This window comes from Symphalangus syndactylus, chromosome 7 (assembly GCF_028878055.3).
Source record: "Symphalangus syndactylus isolate Jambi chromosome 7, NHGRI_mSymSyn1-v2.1_pri, whole genome shotgun sequence".
Classification (NCBI taxonomy): Eukaryota; Metazoa; Chordata; class Mammalia; order Primates; family Hylobatidae; genus Symphalangus; species Symphalangus syndactylus.
The window spans coordinates 60663948-60680038 of NC_072429.2; positions in this window are offsets into that span (position 1 = coordinate 60663948).

A 16091-nucleotide genomic window follows, 5' to 3' on the forward strand; every position below is an offset into this window, starting at 1 on the left:
ATTACATTTATTGTGCACTTTATTTCTATTATTATTACATTGTAATATATAATGAAATAATTATATAACTAACCATAATGTAGAATCAGTGGGAGCCCTGAGCTTGTTTTACTGCAACTAGATGGTTCCATCTGGGAGGTGACGGGAGACAATGATAGATCATCAGGCATTAGATTCTCATGAGGAGTATGAAACCTAGATCCCTCGCATATGCAGTTCACAGTAGGGTTTGCACTCCTATGAGAATCTAATGCTGCTACTGATCTTACAGAAGGTGGAGCTCAGGCAGTAATGCAAGCAATGGGGAGTGGCTGTAGATAACAGATGAAGCTTTGCTTCACCCGTGGCTCACCTCCTGCTGTGCAGCCCAGTGCCTAATGGGCCATGGATTGATGTTGGTCCATGGCCTAGGGGTTTGGGACACCTGCTCCAGAGGACATAATATTTACTAACTTATTTTTAAGCATTTTGTTGAATATCCATCTTTTATCACTTGGTTATTAAAAAACATCAGAAAATGAAGAGAAAGTAAAGCATGATCTACAAATATAGTTTATTTACTATTTTTTCCTTTAAAACCAAGAATAATTTATAATGAATGAAATTTGATGGTCAATGTCTTGAGAATTCATATGCACTTTAAGATTAAACATAGGTAGTCTAATCAAAATGTCAGGATTCCTGTAATAATCATAATTTAAACTGCTTAGTTATTGGAGTATAAAAAAATTTAAACTCTAGACTTTAGTTTTCTGAAAATGAACATTTTCTATTTATATAATTTGCATGAACTTGAGTCATATATTGAATTTAAAAGCAATTTATATGGTAATAAAAGCAGAATAACAGTCAAGTTACAGCATGAGCTCTTTCATTTGTGAAGGCAATTAAAAATGTTTCCAACCAGAAAATAATAAATTTATTTTTGCACAGAAAAGGTTTTTATCTTTAGTTCATTCAGAGACAATGTTTACTGACTCCAACAATTTCTTAGTTATTGAAGTCGGGGGGGACATTCTTCTCTGGGTATGTGAAGAGCACTCCAGGTCTACCTCTTGGGAAAAAAATTCTGGTTTAAACGGAGAAAGAGATGAACAAAGCCTGGGATGCACTAGATGCACAAAAAAAGTGTTTAGGGCAAATATTAACACAAATATTATGGTAAAATTTGGCAAAAAATAACAAGACATACTGTTTTGAAAAAATCTTCAAGCTGTTCTCCACTGCTCTTACACCACAGCAATCAACACAGAAGACTTATATGACCTTGTGTAGAAAAAAACTCTATGTTTTTTCTCTACTCTCACAGCATAACAATCATCAACATAGAAGACTTCTGTAACCAAATGTGTGGGGTTCTTTTTTTCCCCAGACACCAAGTAGTGGACACAGACTGGGTGTCCTCTAATTCAGTTCTGACAGTATTTGCCAAGAGACAGTGTCAGAACTCACAGATTGAGGGCTCAGTCCCTAACTGCTCCTCCCCACACACCAGTCTTAATTCTGAGCCTCCAGAACTTCTGACTGACGAGCTTCAAGTTGGGGTCCCCATGTTACTGGTGGTGGAGCCATACAGGTCTGCAGCAACCTCAGTTCTTGCCTCCTCAGGAGAAAGAATTTGACCAAGGGGCATAAGGCAGAGAATGAGAGACTGAGGCAAGTTTTAGAGCAGGAGTGAAAGTTTATTAAAAAGCTTTAGAGTAGGAACAAAAGGCAGTAAAGAACACTTGGAAAAGGACCAAGTGGGTGACTTGAGAGATCAAGTGCATTGTTTGACCTTTGGTCTTATATGTTGGCAGGCTTCCAGGGTGTTGCATCCCTTTCCCATGATTCTTCCCTGGGTGTGAGCTTTCCACACGCACAATGGCCTGCCAGCACCTGGGAGGGGCTGCAGGCGCAGTGTGTTTACTGGAGTTGTGTGCCTGCTCACTTGAGGTGTTTCTCCTTACCAATCTAGCATTCGTAGAGGAAAGTCATAGAGCAGCGAAACTCCACCATTTTGCCTCTTGGTGCACATGCTTGAGCCCACTTGCCCAACTCCTGAGATTTTATCAGGAAGCTGATCACGTTTCAGATGTTTCTGTCTATTGGGAGACTGTCTTTCCTTGACACTGTCTGCAACTTATTTTATTATTTATTTTATTTATTATTTTAGAGAGACAGCTTAACAATTGCCTGGCCCTCATCAGATGGGTGCCTGACACCCCTGGTGTGTGTGTCGCAGGGAGAGGGAGCCCTCTCCTGCCCTGCTGATGCCTGTCTAGCTACCCAGTAACAACCCCTTTTTGGGTTTGATTAACTTGTTGAAGCAGCTCACAGAACTCAGGGAAACACTTATGTTTACTGGTTTATTATAAAGGATATTGAAAAGGATACAGATGAAGAGATCCAGAGGGCAAGGTATGGGGGAAGGAATGCAAAGCTTCCATGTCCTCCCCAGGGCACCACCCTCCAGGAACTTCCACGTGTTCAGCTATGGAAGCTCACTAAACCCTGTCCTCTTGGGTTTTTATGGAAGCTTCATGATGTCAGCATTCCTTTCCCAAGAGTATAGGATAGGGCTGGGCATGGTGGCTCATGCCTATAATCCCAGCACTTTGGGAGGCAGAGGTGGCCAGATCACCTGAGGTCAAGAGATCAAGACGAGCCTGGCCAACATGGCAAAACCCTGTCTCTACTAAAAAATACAAAAATTAGCTGGGCATGATGGCAACACCTGTAATCCCAGCTACTCAGGGGGCTGAGGCAGGGAGAATTGCTTGAACCCAGGAGCCAGAGGTTGCAGTGAGCCGAGATTGTGCCACCACACTGCAGCCTGAGCGACAGAGCAAGTCTTCCATGGGACAATCTCAGGAGCCACAATCAGAAGGGCGGGGAATGTTAGAGTGAAAAAAGGCAGAAGAGGGTCAGAGGGCTGACTCTGAGGCCTAACACACCCAACTTGATAACAAAAGACTGCAACAAGGGCTATGGGAGCTATGAGCCAGGAACTGTGGGTGAAAACCAATATATATCATAACCCCACAGACCCCAAAATATGTGGGGATTTCTCCCGCATCAGAAAGCAAGCACTCAGTTCTACAGTGGACACCAGCTAGTGTTCTCCAATCTAATCCCAACACTATCTGCCAGGAGATAGCAGCAGATCTCACAGGTTGAGGGCTCAATCTCCAAGACTTCCTCACTCCCCACAGATACCAATCTTAGGTCTCTGGAATTTCTGGCTAACCAGCTTCAAATTGGGGTTCCCATGCCCCCAGGACTCTTTGGGTTCAGGAGCAATTCATAGAATTTGGGAAACACTTAGACATTTATTATAAAGGATACAGATGAAGACATGCATGGGGTGAGGTATGCAGGAAGGGGCACGGAGTTTTCGTGTCCTCCCTGGGCAGGGCACCCTGCAGGAAACTATTCTACAAGTTCAGCTATTTGGAAGCTATCCAAACCAGTTCTCTTGGGTTTTATGGAAACTTCATGATGCAGGCATGATTGATTAAACTATTGGCCATTGGTAATCAATTTGACCTTCAGCACCAGCCCCCTCACCCTCCCTGGTGGTTGGGGGTGGGGCTGAAAGTCCCAACCCTTGAATCAAGCTCTTTCTTTTCCAGTGACCAGCCCCACATTGAAGCTATCTATCAACATTAGCATACAGAAAGCATTTGGAGATTCCAAGGATTTTAAGATTGTAAGACAGGAAATGCGGATAAAGACTAAATATATATTTCACAGTATCTCACATAGCGACTTCTGGATAACAAGAAAAACAGCACATGTCAATCACTCACTGTACCAGCCAAGGGTGCCATGTCCTTTTCCTCCTATAAGGGAAGCTGCTTGCGGTGCCTCCCCCTCTGATGTGGGTCGGCTGTGTCCCCACCCAAAACCTCATCTTGAATTGTAGTCCCCTTAATCTCCATAATTCCCACATGTCAAGGGTGAGACCAAGTGTGGAGGGGGCAAATTCCCCCATGCTGTTCTTGTGATAATAAGTGGGTTTCATGAGATCTGATGGTTTTATAAGCATCTGGTATTTCCCCTGCTTGCGCTCACTCCGTCCTGCCTCCCTGTGAAGAAGATGCCAACTTCTCCTTTGCCTTCTGCCATGATTGTAAGTTTCCTGAGGCCTCCCCAGCCATGCTGAACTGTGAGTCAATTAAACCTCTTTCCTTTATAAATTACTAAGTCTCAGGTGTTTCCTTCATAGCAGTATGAGAACAAACTAATACACCTCCTGAGCACTTGAAATTTTCCAAAATATTCACGTGATGTGTGCACCATAGAGATATTGATCAGTAGCATTAATTTGAAGCTATACAGTTTGGGACTTTATGAAAACAACAATGACTTGTCAAGAGTATCCTTCCACCTAATGAAACAAGAACTTCACAAGCTTTAGGTAGTGTAAGTTAACCAGGTACAGCAACCATAAATGCTATTTGGTGGGTTTCTAATTATAATTTACTATTCTATCTCTCAAGGAACTATTAAAAAAACAACAAGCCTTTGTGGCAGTTGCAGCAGCCCAGAGAGATGTCTCTTCTCAGCTGGGGGAATGTAGGGTAGTGGTGAACACAGGCACAGAAGTCGGATGGGATAGCTTCTCACCTAGTTGAGTGACCTTGGACAAATGATTTATCCTCTGTGTGACTCAGTTTTCTTATCTGAAAAAGTAGGATAATTTGTTTTCCCCTAAGGCCTAATCACAAGGCATCACACTGAGGTAGGAGAGCAGCAGGATTGTTTTCAGGGCCCTGCTGTAGGATGAAGCAGAGAAACCAGCTAAAAACAGCTAGGACTAGAAATTATAATACATTTATATGCTATAAGACACTCCTATCAGTGCCGTGACAATTCACAAATGCCATGGCAATGCCCAGAATTTACCTTATATGGTTCAGGGAACATTCTGCCCTCTTTCCAGAAAGTTCATGAATAACTCACCCCTTATTTAGCATATAGTTAGGAGTAGGTATAAATATAGCTAGCCAGCAATTCACGAGTGCTACTCTGCCTATGTGGTAGCCTCTATCTATGGAGCAGCCATTCTGCTGTACGCTGTTGCCCTAATAAACCTGCTTTCTTTCACTATCAAGAAAACTCCTAAGCTGAGCTCCAATTTAGGGGTTTGCCTGCATCAGTGTCACCTATAAAGGTTAGCTATTCTTACTATTTTTGAGTTTTCTCATTCCACAGAGCTTCATCTGTGGGCCCTACATGGTCCACGTCTCACAGGGGCCAGAATTGCTGCACTTATTTCCCTGAATTTGTGCCTCATATTTAACTGGAGAACATTCACAGTTTCTCAGGCTGTAAATAGTCAAATTCCAGACCTTACATTCAGAGCTTGCATTGACTATTTAAAGAAGGTTGCTTTCCTCCAGCCGCATGCCCACTGCCTGCTCCTCATTGCCATTGGAATGGTTTCCTTTCATTTTCTCAGCCCTGAAGGTGTTTGTTTCTCTTTGAGGGTTCTCTTTCTGACTGTCCATTTTTAAGATCCATTTTCAGCTTTATGTTGTCACAAAAAAGGGTTTTATTTCCTTGTTTCCTGGGGGACAAAACTCCTTTCACATTGGATACCATGTTAGCTGGCCACTTGGAAGGATATAGATGCTTTTATATTTTCTGTAGCCTGGGATTAAATGTCCTTATCTACGGCAGCTCAGCTCCAGGTCTGGTATTTAATTATTTTACAGACATCATCATAGAGGCCACACAAGTTTGTTTCATCTAAATTTGTAAGAAAAGCACTGAGTGATAAGTAATTGTACAAAGTCATAACTCATATAAATAATTGGGCATAAAAATTAAAAAGTATGACAGGAATTTGCTTATAGGTAAAATTACTTATGTTTCCACTTGCTAAGAACAATCCTCATTAATGCAAGAAGTTTAGCACCCCATTTAGTCATGTTTTCCCTAGATTTCTAAAAATTTTTAATGAAGCATTTAATAGTTGCATTAAGATGAGTGTGGAAGGTTTTGGTAGGCCTCCACCTTTTATTTTCAGCTTCTGCTTGTCTTTTCTGATAGTATGTGACATGAATGTGCAATGAATAAAATACTCACTTTAGCATATGGCTAAATCTGAAAAACAAGTGATAACCTATCTTAGTCAGCTCAGGCTGTTACAACAAAATACCATAGACTGTGTGGCTTTAACAACAAACATTTATTTCTCACAGATCTGGAGGTTGGATGTCCAAGATTAGGGTGCCAACAGGATCAGGTTCTTGGTAAGGGGCCTCTTCCTGGTTTATAGGTAACTGTCTTCTTGCTGTTCCTCGCCTGGCCTAAAGAGAGCTAGCTCAGCCTCTGGCCTCTTTTTATAATGGCACTAACCCCACTCATGAGGGCTCTACCCTCATGAACCAATTACCTCCCAAAGGCCCCACCTCCAAATGCCATCCCACTGGGATTTAAGTTTCAACACATGAATTTGGGAGTTATACATTCAGTTCATTGCATAACTCATTCTAATTTCCAGATTCTTTCCAGACACACATAATGAATGCCTTCTGATATGGTTTGGCTATGTCCCCACCCAAATCTCATCTTGAATAGTAGCTCCCATAATTCCCATATGTGGTGGGAGGGACCTGGTGGGAGATAATTGAATCATGGAGGTGGTTTCTCCCATACTGTTCTCATGGTAGTGTCTCACGAGTCTGATTGTCATGAATCAGTCTCATGAGATCTGATTGTTTTATAAGGCGTTTCCTCTTTCTCTTTGCTCTCATTCTTTTTTGCTTGCCACCATGTAAGATGTTCCTTTGCTCTTCCTTCATCTACTGGCATGATTATGATGTCTCCCCAGCCATGTGGAACTGTAGGTCAATTAAACTTCTTTCCTTTATAAATTAGCCAGTCTTGGGTGTGTCTTTATTTATTGATCCAACATTGTATTTTCTCTACTCTGATTCCACACCCTGAGGATCAGTTCTCACATATATTCCTCAGGTTTATGTCAATATAAGTTGGAAAATCATGCAGTTATTTTGGTGTTCATTGCGTCTCATTATAGGCCTCATTTTGAGTCTCACCCTCTGAGGCCCTCAGGGACCTGTGATGGGAGTAGGTCTTGGAGAGCACCAGCAGCCCTTTGTAAAGCAGCCAAGTGAAAGTTATTAGAGGTTCTTCAGGCAGCAGCAGTAGAAGTGCAAAGAAGGCTTGGTGGAATTTGGGGGTACAAGGTCTCCAGATTTATCAGAATCTGTCCATATGACCTAATCCCAATTTTTAGAATCTCATTCCTTCCCAGTCATTGCCCTAATTTTGACAAAATAGACCATGCAAGTTTGAGTATTCAGTTTGCCTTGTAATTCACCCACCAGGAAGATAAAACTTTGAATTTGTTTTTCAGAATCTCAGTTCTGTAGTCACAGGATATAAGAATTTTTTTTAAGTTTTTAATTTATTTTAGAGACAAGACCTTGCCCTGTCACCCAAGCTGGAGAACAGTGGCATAATCATAGCTCACTTTAACTTCAAACTCTTGGTTTCAAGTGATCCTCCCACCTCAGCCTCCCAAGTAGCTAGGACTACAAGTATGTGCCACCACACTTGGATAATTTTAAAAAAAATTTTGTAGAGACAGATTCTCACTATGTTGCCCAGGCTGGTCTTGAACACTTGGCCTCAAGCGATTCTCCCACCTCAGCCTCCCAAAGTGCTGGCATTACAGGCGTGAGTCACTGCCCCTGGCCTGTATTGTTTTTAAGGCAGTCATAGGAGCTTTTCAGGTCCTTATGCAGATATTAACTTGGGAATTTAAAGCCCTGAACTCATTTTTTTTCCCTTAAGTTCTACAGCACATTTAGAAGAAACCAACCTACTCGATTTTACTCTTCATTTTGCTAAAATGTTCTAAATGTTCTAGCGTGGTAACTACTTTGTCCCCAAGAGGCTTCTCTTATGGGTAAATGTAGTTAAAAATTTGCATGACTTTTGCAACTGATTGCCATGTTCTGCCCCTTTGCCGCTGGAAACAGGGTCATTAATGCTTTGAAATCTAATCAAATTGAAAACCAACTCCATATTCAATTCAAAGAACTTGTCCTTAAGATGTTGTCCCTCTGAAACTCTTTCTTGGTTCCAAATTCTGTATCAATTCAAATTCAATCAGAAAAGCAAAACCGCTAGGAATATATATTATGTACATGTATATAAAAGTATATATGAAAGGACAGGCAAGGTGGCTCATGCCTGTAATCCCAGCACTTTGGGAGGCTGAGGTGGGCAGATTGCCTGAGGTCAGGAGTTCGAGACCAGCCTGGCCAACATGGTGAAACCCTGTCTCTACTAAAAATATAAAAATTAGCCGGGTGTGGTGGCAGTCACCTGTAATCCCAGGTACTTGGGAGGCTGAGGCAGGAGAATCGCTAACCTGGGAGGTGGAGAGTCGCAGTGAGCCAAGATAGCGCCATTGCACTCCAGCCTGGGCGACAGGAACGATATACTTCATCTCAAAAAAAAAAAAAAAATGTATATATAAAATAAGGAACTTGTTAAAAGGATTTGACTTCATGTAATTGTGGTTGTTCTTTAAACAGTCTCTCTAAAGTTGCTGTCTTGTGCTGATGCTGAGTAGCAGGGTCAAGCCCTATCTAAGTCACAGCATCAAAAATTGTGAAAATCAACACTGCCATTAGCATAGGACTTTCTTCAAAAATCCCAGGGACTAGAAGGCCCTGAGGGAGCAGTCTAACTAAGGGAACAAGAGTGAAATGTTTTACAAGGCTTGGGCAGGAGACATTCTGTGAAAGTTTAACTAGTTTAACTTGGATGATTCTCTGAGAAGGAAGGGATTGTTCTGTGGATGTGCAGCCATTGTTTGGGCAATTTGGATTTTATTGGTCAGTGTAAATCAAAGACAGTAGTGAGTCTCAATCATTTTAAAAGGCTTATTCACCAAGGTTAAGGATGCACCTGGGAAAAAGACATGGAACCACAGGAAAAACTGTGGTTCATGCTTTTTCCAAAGAGGGTCTGGGACCTCAATATTTTAAGAGAAAAGGGCATATATTGGGAAAAGAGTAAAAAAAGTGTATAAGGGTGTGGGTAGCTAAGAGGCAAGCAGTTGCATTCTTTTGAGTCTTTGATCAGCATTTATTGAATACACATTTTACATGTGAGAAAGAAGTACAGGAATAGTCACTTATGCATTTTTCTCGCTCAGTGAAATTGCATTTTTATGTAAGATAAAATAAACATAGGGCAGAGGAAGCAATCAGATATACATTTGTCTCAGGTGAGCAGAGGGATGACTTTAAGTTCTGTCCTTTGTTCCATGCTCGTGAAGATAAATGAGCTATCAACTTACATTGTCAGGATGAAATTCAACAAAACTGTTTTAGGGTAAAGATCTTGGAGCTCATTGTGGACACATGGTGAGGGAGGTATGTAGCTCTTTTATCTCTGTACCTATCTTATTTAGGAAAAAAAAGAGGGGCAGCTTTGTGTGACTCCGTTCCCAGCTTGACTTTTCACTTTGGCTTAGTGAGCCTGGGGCCCCAAGATTTGTTTTCCTTTCACACCAGCTACGGGAACAAGGACACGCAAGGGCCACAGTGAAAAACTCTGTCTCTCCACCATGTTCTCAGGCAGTGGGAAGCCCTTTTCTCCTCCTCTAGAAACGGCAGGGATGCATGTTACTCTTCTTTATATTCTCAGTGACCAGCATGATACCTGGCACAGAGGGGTGCTCCATAAATATTTATTGACTTAAAATAACGTGAAGAGAGAAGATGAAGGTGCTGGAGAAAAAGAGAAACAATTGTAGAGTAAGATGATAAAGAAGGGGAAGTAGTTTTAAAAGCACAGATGGGCCGGGCGCTGTGGCTCACGCTTGTAATCCCAGCACTTTGGGAGGCCGAGGCGGGTGGATCACGAGGTCAGGAGATCGAGACCACGGTGAAACCCCGTCTCTACTAAAAATACAAAAAAATTAGCCGGGCGTGTTGGCGGGCGCCTGTAGTCCCAGCTACTCGGAGAGGCTGAGGCAGGAGAATGGCGTGAACCCGGGAGGCGGAGCTTGCAGTGAGCCGAGATTGCGCCACTGCACTCCAGCCTGGGTGACAGAGCGAGACTCCGTCTCAAAAAAAAAAAAAAAATAAAAGCACAGATGGGCTGACTCAGGAAAGGAGAAGAAATCTTATTCTCTGAGACAAGGAAGGAAGAATTTGTGTAAGAATAAAAGTATTTAATAAAAGTATTTATAAGGAAAGCTCTCATACCTGTAATCCCAGCACTTTGGGAGGCCAAGGCGGGCGAATCACCTGAGGTTGGGAGTTCGAGACCAGCCTGACCAACATGGAGAAACCCCGTCTCTACTAAAACTACAAAAAATTAGCTAGGTGTAATCCCCTCTACTCAGGAGGCTGAGGTAGGAGAATCGCTTGAACCCAGGAAGCAGAGGTTGCGGTGACCCGAGATCGTGCCATTGCACTCCAGTCTGGGTGACAGGGCAAGACTCTGTCTTAAAAAAAAAAAAAAAAAAAAAAAAAGGAAAGCTAAATGGGAGTTATTTAACAGCCTTGGCATTTGTATTTCTTGGAGAATTGGGAGTAAGACAAAAAATTTTAGGGACAATGGTAACAATGCTATTTTCTTTTTGTTTTTTAATTATACTTTAAGTTCTAGGGTACATGTGCACAATGTGCAGGTTTGATACATAGGTATACATGTGCCATGTTGGTTTGCTGCATCCATCAACTCATCATTTACATTAGGTATTTCTCCTAATGCTATCCCTCCCCGAAGTCCCCACCTACTCACAGGCCCCGGTGTGTGATGTTCCCCACCCTGTGTCCATGTGTTCTCGTTGTTCAACTCCCACCTATGAGTGAGAATATGCAGTGTTTGGTTTTCTGTCCTTGTGATAGTTTGCTCAGAATGATGGTTTCCAGCTTCATCCATGTCCCTGCAAAGGACATGAACTCATCATTTTTTATGGCTGCATAGTATTCCATGGTGTATATGTGCCACATTTTCTTAATCCAGTCTATCATTGACGGACATTTGGGTTGGTTCCAAGTCTTTGCTATTGTGAATAGTGCTGCAATAAACATATGTGTGCATGTGTCTTTATAGTAGCATAGATTTATAATCCTTTGGGTATATACCCAGTAATGAGATTGCTGGGTCAAACGGTATTTCTAGTTCTAGATTTTTGAGGAATCGCCACACTGTCTTCCACAATGGTTGAACTAATTTACACTCCCGCCAACAGTGTAAAAGCATTCCTGTTTCTCCACATCCTCTCCAGCATCTGTTGTTTCCAGATTTTTTAATGGTTGCCATTCTAACTGGTGTGAGATGGTATCTCATTGTGGTTTTGATTTGCATTTCTTTGATGACCAGTGATGATGGGCATTTTTTCATATGTCTGTTGACTACATAAATGTCTTCTTTTGAGAAGTGTATTTCTTGGAGGCTTTGTTCATTTCTTTTCACTCTTTTTTCTCTAATCTGGTCTCCTCGCTTTATTTCATTAATTTGATCTTCAGTCAGTGATATCCTTTCTTCCACTTGATCGAATTGTCTATTGAAGCTTGTGCATGCATCAAAAAGTTCTCGTGCTGTGATTTTCAGCTCCATCAGGTCATTTAAGGTCTTCTCTACACTGTTTATTCTAGTTGGCCATCTGTCTTACCTTTTTTAAAGATTGCAATGGGTTAGAACATACTCCTTTACCTCAGAGAAGTTTGTCATTACCAACCTTCTGAAGCCTACTTCTGTCAACTCATCAAACTCATTCTCCATCCACTTTTGTTCCCTTGCTGGCGAGGAGCTATGATCCTTTGGAGGAGAAGAAGTGCTCTGTTTTTTGGAATTTTCAGCTTTTCTGCTCTGATTTCTCTCCATCTTTGTGATTTTATCTGACTTTGGTCTTTGATGTTGGTGACCTACAGATGGGGTTTTGGTGTGGATGTCCTTTTTATTGATGTTGATGCTATTCCTTTCTGTTTGTTAGTTTTCCTTCTAATAGTTAGACCTTTCAGTTGCAGGTCTGTTGGAGTTTGCTGGAGGTCCACTCCAGATCCTGCTTGCCTGGGTATCACCAGCAGAGGCTGCAGAACAGCAAATATTGCTGCCTGATCGTTCCTCTGGAAGCTTCATCCAAGAGGGGCACCTGCCTGTTGAGGCGTCTGTCGGCCCCTACTGGGAGGTATTTCACAGTCAGGCTACACAGGGGTCAGGGACCTGCTTGAGGAGGCAGTCTGTCCATTCTCAGAGCTCGAATGCCATGTTGAGAGAAACACTGCTCTCTTCAGAGCTGTAAGACAGGGACGTTTAAGTCTGCAGAAGCTGTCTGCTGCCTTTTGTTCTACTATGCCCTGCCCCCAGAGGTGGAATCTATAGGGGCAGTAGGCCTTGCTGAGCTGTGGTGGGATCTGCCCAGTTCATGCTTCCCAGGCTTTTTGTTTACACTGTGAGCTACTCAAGCCTCAGCAATGGTGGACGCCCTTACCCCCATCAAGCTGCAGTGTCACAGGTCAATCTCAGACTGCTGTGCTAGCAGTGAGCAAGGGACCCAGTGGGCATGGGACCCACTGAGCCAGGCATGGTAGGGTATCTCCTGGTCTGCTAGTTGCTAAAACTGTGGGAAAAGTGCAGTATTTGGTCAGGAGTGTACTGTTTCTCCAGGTACAGTCTGCCACAGCCTCCCTTGGCTAGGAAAGGAAAATCACCTGACCCCTTGCACTTCCCGGGTGAGATGATGCCCTACTCTGCTTCAGCTTGCCCTCTGTGGGCTGCACCCACTGTCCAACCAGTCCCAATGGGATGAACTAGGTACCGCAGTTGGAAATGCAGAAATCACCCATCTTCTGTGTTGATCTTGCTGGGAGCTGCAGACTGGAGCTGTTCTTATTCAGCCATCTTGGAAGCGACCCCAACAATGCTATTTTCAAAGGTGGTGTGGGGAAAATGTGTTTGCAGGAGGAGTGTCCTTAGGGAGAAGATAGCAAAGTTACCTATAGGAAATCCTGCTCTTTTGTTTGGAAACGCCATTCTCTTCCATATGCAGATTTTATCCTATAGAAGCTGTTATCATGTGGAGGAGTCTAATTATGGTCTCTGTCATAATATATGAGGTGGTCTTCACTGAGGCCAGAGAATATCAATAATATGAACACGTAGGTTTAGAATTTGTGATCATGAACCTGATTTGAAAGAATGTAAATTTTTGTGTTTCTGAGCTCAATTTTAGGACATCTTTTCTAGTTAATGAAGAAAAAAACTTGACCTTGTGAGAGACAAAAACTGACAATGACAGACAATATGAAAATAGAGCTTCAACACACAATCTGAAGCGTTCTTCCCAGGAAACTACCGTCCAGTCTATAATAAACAGCCCAGAAAACCAGCTTGTTGTAAGTCACACTTGCAAGTGGCCAGATTACTATGTCTAGTAACAATCCAAGAAGCTAAACAATCACTTCAGTAATAATCTGCCCAAAATAGCCAGGACTTGATCAATAACTGGCAGCTTCCTTAGCTTTTGTCTCTGCTTCCAATTTAGGACTAACCAGAGGAAGCTGGATGCACCCCCCTTCCAATTACATAGGACACTCCTTCTAGTCAGTCACCTCCAGCTTCCCCGGACCAGCAGCCTCCACTCAGAGCACATTCGAAGTCTTGGCTTTTTCCTCGATTAAGTTTTCCCACTCATCTGCCTGCCTTTCAGTCTCTGCCAAAACACAGTGATGGTGGTTGACTCCTTGCTATAGCAAGCTCTGTATAAATAGCCTTTGTTTTTTCTATTTGGTTGGTCTTTGCTCATTTTCACACTTGCACACTCAATATAACACTGATTTATGATATAACACTGGGCTTTCTACCTGTAACCAAGTACCCCTACTTTTCTAAGAGAAAGAGAATAAGTTATTTTGTATATTTTTTTCTTCTTTTATCTTTCCTCCTTTTTCCCTATACCCCACTTCCTACTTAGCTCTTTAGAGATGCAATTATAACCTTTTACCTTTCCTTCACCAGGGATACAGGGCAAGCTTATCTAACTATGTGCTTAGGAGCTCCAGAGCAGAAACCTCTTCTGCCAGGAGATTGCCTTGAAAGACAACAGTCAATTTACAACCCAAAGTATGCCCGCTACAAAACTCTCTCCCACCTGCAGAGCACCTTGGGACAGCAACCACTTTACAACCTAGTTCTGCTGGTAAAGGTGCCAGCTCGACCACCCAGTAGATAAGGCACCGAAACGAGTCACATAGACCCCTTCCTGCTTGCCCCCTATCCTGCATGTCATTCATGCCAAGTCCCCCCTTAAAAACTCCTGCTTTCTGCCCCAGCAGGGAAGCAGTACCCTTAAGGTAGGAAGCCTGTACTTCTTCATCTAAGTGAGCTATGGCATAAAAAGTCGCTTTCTTTATATCAGACCCCGCTCTTGTTAATTGGACTCTGCAAGTGGTGAGTTACTGACCCTGCAATTTGGCTACATATACGGTGTCACACACAGAGCTCTCTCCTTCCCTTGTGCATTCATCTTTCCCCTGGGGTGGCAGAGTTCACAGAGGCTTCCATTACTATCTTGGTTTCCAGGATAGGTGTCTGGTCCAAGTACCATTCTCTTTCTCAAAATATGGCCTCTGCTCAAGGTATTCATGCTGTAGCCTTTGGGTATTGGCCTTTTATTCTTTTTGCATCTATGCCTGAAGTGTCCCAATATCCCACAGTGGACTTCAGTTATCAGCATCTGTGTTCTGTACTCCCCTTGCTCCAACCAGGCCCTTTGGATCCACCAGCCCTCTAAGTACTCCTGTGCCCCATAGAGGCTTGTGGGACTCCTAACATCTTTCTGCTCACCTTACTGGTGTGCAAGGGACTCTGGAAGGCTGTCCTGAGGCCCATGTATCTGTATGGATATTTGTTTTGATTCCTTGCTTCACAGAACTTTGAATCACACCTCTCTGTTCACAGCTTCATCTCCACATGGTAGAACCAGAAACTCTTGTTCCCAGTCTTCTTTGCCACGAGGACACTGAGACGTGGCTCGGACTCTGCAAATCTCACATGTGGCTTTAAACTTGGAGAGCACTGACGTGAAGAAGGCAGTACGGTGTGAAGTAATGAAAGTGAGGGTGATGGTGAAAGATCAGCTTGCAGAGGAACCCGTTGAAAGGCAAACTGTTTGAAAGACAAATCTTTGAAAGGTAGTGTCTGGCAGAGGGTGTGCACAATGAGCTCAGGTGTCTGTGCCCAGAGGCAGTGGCTACAGGGTCTCTCTTGAACACAGCTATGAGAAGTAGCAAGTGACCCAAACACAAGGCTACAGGGCTGGAGCAAGAGATAACAAATAGCAACCAGAACTGATTTGGAGAATGGCTGTGCTTTCCCCAGATTCCCAGAAATCCCCACTGGTCATCTTTTACAGGCACACAGGGTGGGGCAGAGGGGACTCTGCTATTTGAGATTATAGCACAGGATGGCAACTCCTGGATCTGAAGAACTTGAAGACAGTCAGGTTCCAGAACCCACTAACATGAAGGGCTTGCTGCACAGTAGGCCTCGTTCTAAGTTTGGAATGTTCTTTAGCTCATTTAATCTTCTTGACAGCCCTCAGAAGTAGTATCATACTCTCATTGTACAGATTTAAAAATTGAGGCTTGGGCCACACCGTTGGTAAGCTGTGGAATCATGACACAGAAAGGGAGGAAAGGTGAGGGGAGAGAGCTATCTAAAGTGCCTGCCATTTGTTTAAATTAATAATATAGTTTTTCGGTTAAGAATCTCTCACTTTGTTACAAAACAATTACAAAAAAGAGAAATATGTTAATGAATGATATGGTTTGGCTGTATCACCACCCAAATCTTATCTTGTAGTTCCCATAATCCCCACATGTTGTGAGTGGGACCAGGTGAAGATAATTGAATCATGGGGGTGGTTTTCCCATCCTGTTCTTGTGATAGTGAGTTCTCGTGTGATCTGATGGTTTTAGAAGGGGCTTCCTCCTTTACTGGGCACTCATTTCTCTTTCCTGCTGCCATTTGAAGAAGGACGAGTTTGCTTCCTTTTCCACCATGATTATAAGTTTCCTGAGGCCTCCCCAGCTCTGCGGAACTGT